This window comes from Aedes aegypti, chromosome 2 (genome assembly GCF_002204515.2).
Source record: "Aedes aegypti strain LVP_AGWG chromosome 2, AaegL5.0 Primary Assembly, whole genome shotgun sequence".
Taxonomy (NCBI): Eukaryota; Metazoa; Arthropoda; class Insecta; order Diptera; family Culicidae; genus Aedes; species Aedes aegypti.
The window spans coordinates 204,971,131-204,978,912 of NC_035108.1; the positions used below are offsets into that span (position 1 = coordinate 204,971,131).

Genomic DNA, 7,782 nt, shown 5'->3' on the forward strand with positions numbered 1-7,782 from the left:
AAATATATCTGTGTACTTTTTTCAAATGGGCGTATCTAACAAAAATAAACAAATTGAGTTAAAAGCTTTATTGGCATCAGTTCGTATTGGCGTTTCAAGAAATGTCATAAAATTTTAATTTTATTGATCTTAATATCAAGTAAAACTAAAAAAACAAATGGGCGTAATTGAAAAATGAACTGGTTTTTCCTTGAGTGCCATTTCGCCCATTTTCCTGTATACAGAACATATGGTGACAAAAGGGCTTATCTAAACTTCAAATTCTATAATGGGCATTTTACATATTTGTACTCATTTTCCACATAATTTTACTTATTATTACTGTTATTAGTTTGCTAACGATAAGTGAGATCCTTAACATGAGTTGCATTTGCAATTTAACTCGAAATTCAATTTTTTAACAAATAAAATCGAAAGGTCACGTGAATCGACATCGTGCATTCATTGCATTTGTCATAAGCTAAAGAAAAAGTGCAGAGAAGTCGTCAAATAGATGCATTGCATTTAATTCGCGGAAATGTAATATTCACACAGTTGAAAATCGTAATTTTCGACACGCGAAAACCCGATTTTCTCCAAATCCATGCGTTGAAGCTACGTCGGGCATAAGGTGCACAGTGTAGCACACCAGATCCGCTGATATAATCTGCCCGACATAAAATTTAACCAATGGTTCAACGTATAGATTTGGGGAAAACAGATATTTTCGCGTTTCGATAATTCTGACTTTCATCTGAATATAAGTAATTTTGATAAAATGCTTTACATATACTTACTGCGACCCACAGAAGGAAGCCAATAATCTGAGAAGCCTCGTCGTACGAGCAGTGAATGCAAGTCACAGATGCCACCCGACCGGAAAGCGGATCTGGTCAATCAATAATTGCGATAGAATGATGGTGCTGCCAAGGATGCTATCGAATCTATCCGAAGGAGTGACAATCAGATTCAGTTGCGCAGCTAAAGAGACTGGACTTCCGGGGTTCCTCAGACTTCTTCACATTGTAGGCGGCAAACATCTCGGAGCCTAGCTCAGAGCACTCCTAAATTCACCCATATGTAAGAATCGACACTGTCATTATCGAAAAACTTGCTGCTTTACAGCGAAAATCAACTTACCCGCAGCATCAAGGTGATATAATCAGTGAAAGAGTTCATTTTCAGTTCACAAATATGTTTATCTTCACTTTACTATTGAAAAAACAAACTAGTGCAGAAGGGCGCAATTGCAACAGCTGAGAACAAAATGTCAAAACAAAGAGGCGCACTTGACACCTGATTTTCCAATTGGACTTGGATGGCGGGCGTAATTGGATTCATGTTTTGACAGCAGGCGAATTCAACAAGGGCGCAATCACAAATGATGTTCATAAAAAGGCACAGCCTTATTTTTTCTCAAATAAAGTGGCAGAACAGAAGTAATTAATTGTGATAATTGCCAAATTGCTAAAGCAACTCATAATTAATATGCTTATATGTAATGCGGATTTAAAATATACACTGTAAGAAATAAAAACAAAAAAAAAATGTTTGAAAAATTTGATCATTGATTTCTCAATATTGGGTCAATGTCAATGTCGCCCTTTTGAATAAAGTAGCCAGATATGTTTGAGGCCACATTGTTGGTTTCTGCTATATGAAGTAATGAGAGAGCTCTGCGGATGGTAATTCAGCTAATTCCTATCTGCGATGCGTCGATGATGATTGCGGCAGAGGTTGGACTTGGCAGGAACAGTTCAATGCGCAGAATCTACGATGAACAAACATTTTGCTGGTAGTCCCAAAATGAATGGAAATATAAATCGTTTTTACTGCTTGATCCGTAGCTGTAAAACAAAACAATTTTTCACTTCACTAAATCTTATTAGACTATGGAAATCTATGGTGTCACTTACCTGAGATATTATTATGCTCGTCAACGATGATTAAACAATACAATCTGATTTAAAAAGTACTTTTTCTGTACTGGAAACAAGCAAAACTCAAAACTAGAAAAATCACGAATGTTTTGGCTGATAATCACAAAAAAAACTGAACTAACTAATGACATGATCCAAAGTTCAAAATGTTATCCAGCAGTAATCCGCTATTTTTTTTACCGTAATTATTGAATGTTGTATTTTGCTTAATATTTTGTACCACATATAAATTGAATATTCAAGCGTGTGCTAGAATAAGGGCGTAAGTCGCATGATCGATTTCTCTTCATCGATCCTCTTTTCTGTGAATAAAGGAGACAAGATGAAAGTTTGTCAGCATTTTTTCACATCAGATCGCTTGGCAGCGATTCAATCTTGCGTCCAGAGGTGAAAAAAATGCTGACAAACTTGCATCTTGTCAGCTTTATTCACAGAAGAGAGGATCGATGAAGAGAAATCGATCATGCGACTTACACCCTTATTCTAGCACACGCTTGTTAAATATCAATATGTTTAAACATTTACATTATATCTGATTAATCATCGATAAAAGCCGATTTTCAACATTTTAAACTTGAGCTCTTTTCAAACTTGCATCTTGTCAGCTTTATTCACAGAAGAGAGGATCAATGAAGAGAAATCGATCATGCGACTTACGCCCTTATTCTATCACACGCTTGTTAAATATCAATATGTTTAAACATTTACATTATATCTGATTAATCATCGATAAAAGCAGATTTTCAACATTTTAAACTTGAGCTCTTTTCAGGTGTTGAGTATTTTTCTCCGGCTAGAGTAGAGTATAACTGATATGGTTAGACTAAATGGATCATTGAATGTAGTTTTTGCAAGTGCTAACCGCATCAAAACAAAGGCGCCACTGTATATGGGATTGAACATTGTGGCAGCATTGCTGTTCTGTCAAACACACAAGGCTACGGTGGCGCTATCTATGCTTTCCATAGCGGCCGTTTTGGTTATTTTAATGATCCATTTAAGTATGGTAACTAAAACGAGTCACTGTTTAAACATATTTACACCATAGTTGGTGCAGTTACTTCAGTTTCTATTACAATGCTGTTGTTTTACCATTTGGCCTGGAATGTAGAGTGAACATATAGTAAATAGGTAACAATAGTTAATATGTTCCCATTATAGGCCTTTTCATGTGACAGCTCCGTCTATGCATTTGTTTACATCGGTGGAGGACCGGTGCATACACGAGGCTGTCATTTTCATAGAAGAACTGTCAAAGAGCTTCCCGATCAGCTGTTTTGGAACGTCATGTGAATAGGCCTATATTTGTGAATATTGCAAGTACGGTAAATTTTTATGCGGGCAATCATCCTATGAACTACTTTAAATATTTTGTTCTTTGCTATTAATTTCGTTACGTATATTCAAGTATCTTCATCAATCTATAAAACTATATGAGTAACTTTCAGGGGGTGGGAAACTCGGCTCACTGTGCCCGGCACACTATGGACCGATGCACGAGTTCACTTAATTTTGCAGTGCAGACGATACGACAAGGAGAGACAGGAGAACAACATCAGCACGACAAGCCTGAGTGACGCCCTAGCAAACGAAGGAAATAACGTGAAGAATTTGTTGAAATTCTTGCATGAAGCAGGATTGTATAAACAATTATAACATGTAATAACAAATTCAATCTGACACGAATGCACCCTTCTGGTGTAAAGTGTCATAAATACACAAACAAACAAACAACTATCTGACGTTTGAGCGGTGCCGTGTTATTTACGTGACCATGGCAACGAGTGAATTCGGCACCGCTCAAACGTCAAATTAGTGAACTCGTGCATTGGTCCATTCCGCACATCAGGGCACCCTTCTCATCAGCATTTTTTTTTCTTTTTTTTTTTCTGATTGGGTTTGACAACTGAATCCTTGTTGTTGTTAACCATCACCAAAAAAAATAGTAGTGCGGCTCAACCAGCTTGTTTTAACCAGAAAATTAGTATAATCATATGAGCCTCTGTACGTGCCATAAATTTTTTTGATCATTTGACTTTTTCTGTGCGCCGTATATTGGTGTTGTCTCGCTCTTACTCACGGTCAACTTGAAAACAGCGCACAGTAAAAGTCAAACGTTTTATACCATGCATAGTAGTGTGGGACAAAAATTAGATTCTCGCTCCAGTCCACTTTTTGGATTGCATTTAGGTCCCATAACAACTGTGCAAAATTTCAGCTCGATCGGAGAAACTATATTTTAGCGCCAGCCGTTCAAAGTTTGTATGGGATTTACTATGGGAAAACTTACTTTTGCAAAGAAAAATCGCCAGAGGTCGCCCATTGACCTCTATAAAAATTCTGAACACAGACCTCGATGGGTATTTTTACCATGAAGAATATTGTCGAAGACCGCGAAACAATCCGACCCTTGTGAAAAAAGTGGAGCGAGAATCTAAATGTTTCATATATTGCGGCGCTTATATTAAATCCACATCCAGCGGCGGCGGTAACGCGCAGAAGATATGCGCGCAATTCAAACGCAACGTTAAAATTCAAGCAGGCTTGGATTTTTTCGTTCTTCAAGGACGCAAATGTTTCAAATTTGCTAAATCTGAAACATTTGGTGATTTTCATTATCACTGCGACGGTATATCGACATTTTCAGATAATCGCATTACGTGGATTTATCTTGCAGAGCACAATAACCGTGTCCCAGGCTAAAGCATAGGCTCATATGTATCGCACCCTTCTCTTTCCAGCAACAAGATCCAATGGGATTTTTTGTTTTTATTTTTTCATACGGAAACGGTTTCAATATCAATCAATAAGCGTGCGTGTGCAGGAAAGAGAAAGGTGATTAAACGTCAGATTGCCTTATTCTCTGGTTTTAACTATCTAAAACTTGATTTTGTTTGGTAAGTACTAAATGAAAAATGTATACGTCTTCGTTTGCTCACAGCCATTTATTTATTACTTTGCCTCCGGTACCAGATGTTTGGCATGCAAATTGATGTTCGGTTCCACGATGGCCCAGTCCAGCCCAGCCTCCACTGACTAGCATACCAGCGGCATTCCATGATTACGAACAATCTCGTCCATCTCGACCACACCCTCGCTGATAATATCCAGTACGATCTCGGAGGGTCATCCTTCAGCGCATTTGTGCCGGCGTTGAAGATTAGCCAGTTTGGTCAAAAACTGATAGAAACACATGTAGAAACGACAGTGCCAGATCGATTCTCAACCTCAGGAAGAGCTTCAGCCCAACCGCTCTCTTGATCGCCAGCTCTGCCTTGTAGATAATCAATAATATAAATAATAGCTGTGTTCAACGAGCTGCTCGAACTTGGTTGCAACCACTTGCGAGTCAGCTTTTGGTGTTCATTGAGCCACTCCAACCTACTTCGAGTCGCTCGGGTTTGTGTTCATTGAGCCGAGTCCAACCAACTCCGAGTCGCTCGAAACAGGTTGGAAGCTAGAGTCCAAGCTAGTTCAACCAGCTCGCAGTAGCTCGTGTTTTTGACGTTTAAAAACGTAAACATTGAGAAAAAAAAGCAAAATTCCGAAGCGATACGGATTGTTAAGTGCGCGAATTTTTTTTCACGTGGAATTCCGGTAAATTAGTAAAAAGAGTAAAAAGAGCGTTCATTGAGAAAGCAGCTTGGAGTTGCTCGAAGTAGCTTTGACAGTTATTTGTTGACAAAAAATACGAGCTAGTACAACCAACCCCGAGCAAGTTCGATCAAAGTCATTGAACACAGCTAATAAGAATAATCAATTTACACACTCATCCATCAAATCCGTACACGGTTAAAAAATATTATGTTGGAACGATTAAAGGTCATACTAAAACCATATTCGGTCTATTCACTCATTGGAGTGAATATCTTAGCAATATGTCTTCAAAGTATAAACAGCTTTTGATAATCATAATGCTTATTACGATCATATTTTTTATGCAGCCGATACAGTTTTGTTTACCTCAAAATCAGAACCAGAATTATTAGAAAAATGCAACCAAAATCGAAGACAAACTCAGCAACAAAACCGTTAGTCTGTTTATTTTATCTACATGTCTACCATAAATCAATTGCATCACAATCAAGATCATCAATAACTCTTGCTATTCGATCCCAATGTTGAACCGCAATGCCTCGTTTGGTCGCTCATAGTACATGCCCCTGCTTGGTCACTTCCCATTCTTCCGGCAGAGCTTCAGGATCTTTTCCAAAGCCGTGAAGTGTTCCGTTGTGTGAAATTGTTGAAGTCTCGGTTGGTGTTCGCTCCTCGAAGGCAGATTTTTTGAACGAGGTTGAATCGGGTGCTGTGCAGACAAAATCTCCTGAAAAAGTTCAACCAGAAAAGTTTTTGGTATTCGATCGGAAAACGTATCATCGAACTTACCTTAGATCTGGTTGTTATACAGATTCTCGCGCTCGTGGTTACATTTAGAACTCTTTTCTTCACATATTAGCAGATGTCCTCACTTTCAGATCCGCGGCCATTATGAAACTAGCAAAATTTGCACTGAGCAGCACAAATGCACAGGAAATAATAATTCCTAAATATGCGTGGCTTAGTATAAATTTATATCATTTGCAAATATTAAACACCTCAAATGAATTGTAAGCAATAAATCGCAATCTAATTAGTATTTTTCATTTTCACCGTGTAGCATATCCGTTGTCCCGTTGTTCTGCTTGATTTCTGATCTCACTTTGAAAGCCATTGTAAACCGAGTGTGTCTTCCTTAGGCGAGTGGTTAGAGTCCGCGGCTATAGGGTTCATTCATTTATTTCATAACGCCGAAAATGGCCATTTTTGACACCTACCCACCCCCTCGTAACGCTTTTTGTATGAAAATTCTACAAATTTTGTATGAGCCGTAACATCATGAAGACACCCATCCAGCGTTATGAAATTTGGGAATGGGCCCATAAAGCTAAGACATGCTAAAGGCGTCTGGGTTCGGTTCCCGGTTGGTCCAGAATCTTTTCGTAATGGAAATTTCCTTAACTTCCCTGGGCATAGCGTATCATCGTACCTGCCACACAATATACGAATGCAAAATGCATGTTTTTGAACCTAGGTTGGAACTGGCGCAACCCGTTCTGAACCACGATTTTAACCCCAACCCGAATCAGGTTCGACCAAACTACAATTTGCTTGACGTTGGTTTACCTATTTATGTGTTGATCACCGACCCAGTTCCTACACGCAAAAAAATTGTGCGGTAAAAACAACCATTTTAGGGGGTTGACTCAAGCGCTCGCACCGGCAATTTTCAGCAGACCAGAAAGGCGCTTGATTTTACCATGTCTGTAGTCGGAATCAGATTGTTGTAAATTATTTCTGTCAAATGTACCAGTAATGCGGTGGGGTGTACCGTAAACATAGTAAATTGGTATGAATTTCCATGGTAGTTTCAAGAATGGGCGTTGTTCCCGAGTGGGGAAACCAAAATTTTCCTCAGCAGCCAAGTTGTTTTCGGCGATGCTCAAACTGCAAATTTATTTATTCTTATATAAATTACATTATTAAGACCAATTAATTGCTACTCACAAGAAGTGGTTTCCTTTTACTCTAGACTCCCTTTTACTCTTCCACTTTGCAGGTGTCGAACTAAGGTCCAACTACCCTATCTGCAATCAGCTGTTTTGGTCGTGTGATCTTCGCCTAAGTTGTAATTTTCCAATTAATGCTTCTCTCTTCTTTCCATTTCAGGTCTACTTACGTTCTAAATCCACCGGACTGTTAGATTAACTACGATTTCCTATTGAAATAGTTTGTAGCAATCCCGATCTACAGGTAAGTAAATAACAAGCAAATCAAATATTATTTTCTCCTAAATTTTCGCACTTATTTTCTTTTCTTCCTTTTC

At 38.5% G+C, this 7,782-nt stretch overlaps 1 long non-coding RNA gene across 1 annotated transcript; it reads right to left on the reverse strand.

Annotated features, from left to right (window-relative positions):
* Nucleotides 1-107: 107 nt before the first annotated feature.
* Nucleotides 108-1,500, reverse strand: LOC110676325. The gene is made up of 2 exons (XR_002500274.1): nucleotides 1,120-1,500; nucleotides 108-1,043 (listed from the first exon to the last, which is right to left on the reverse strand). It is a non-coding gene; the product is annotated as an uncharacterized LOC110676325 (long non-coding RNA).
* Nucleotides 1,501-7,782: the final 6,282 nt, after the last annotated feature.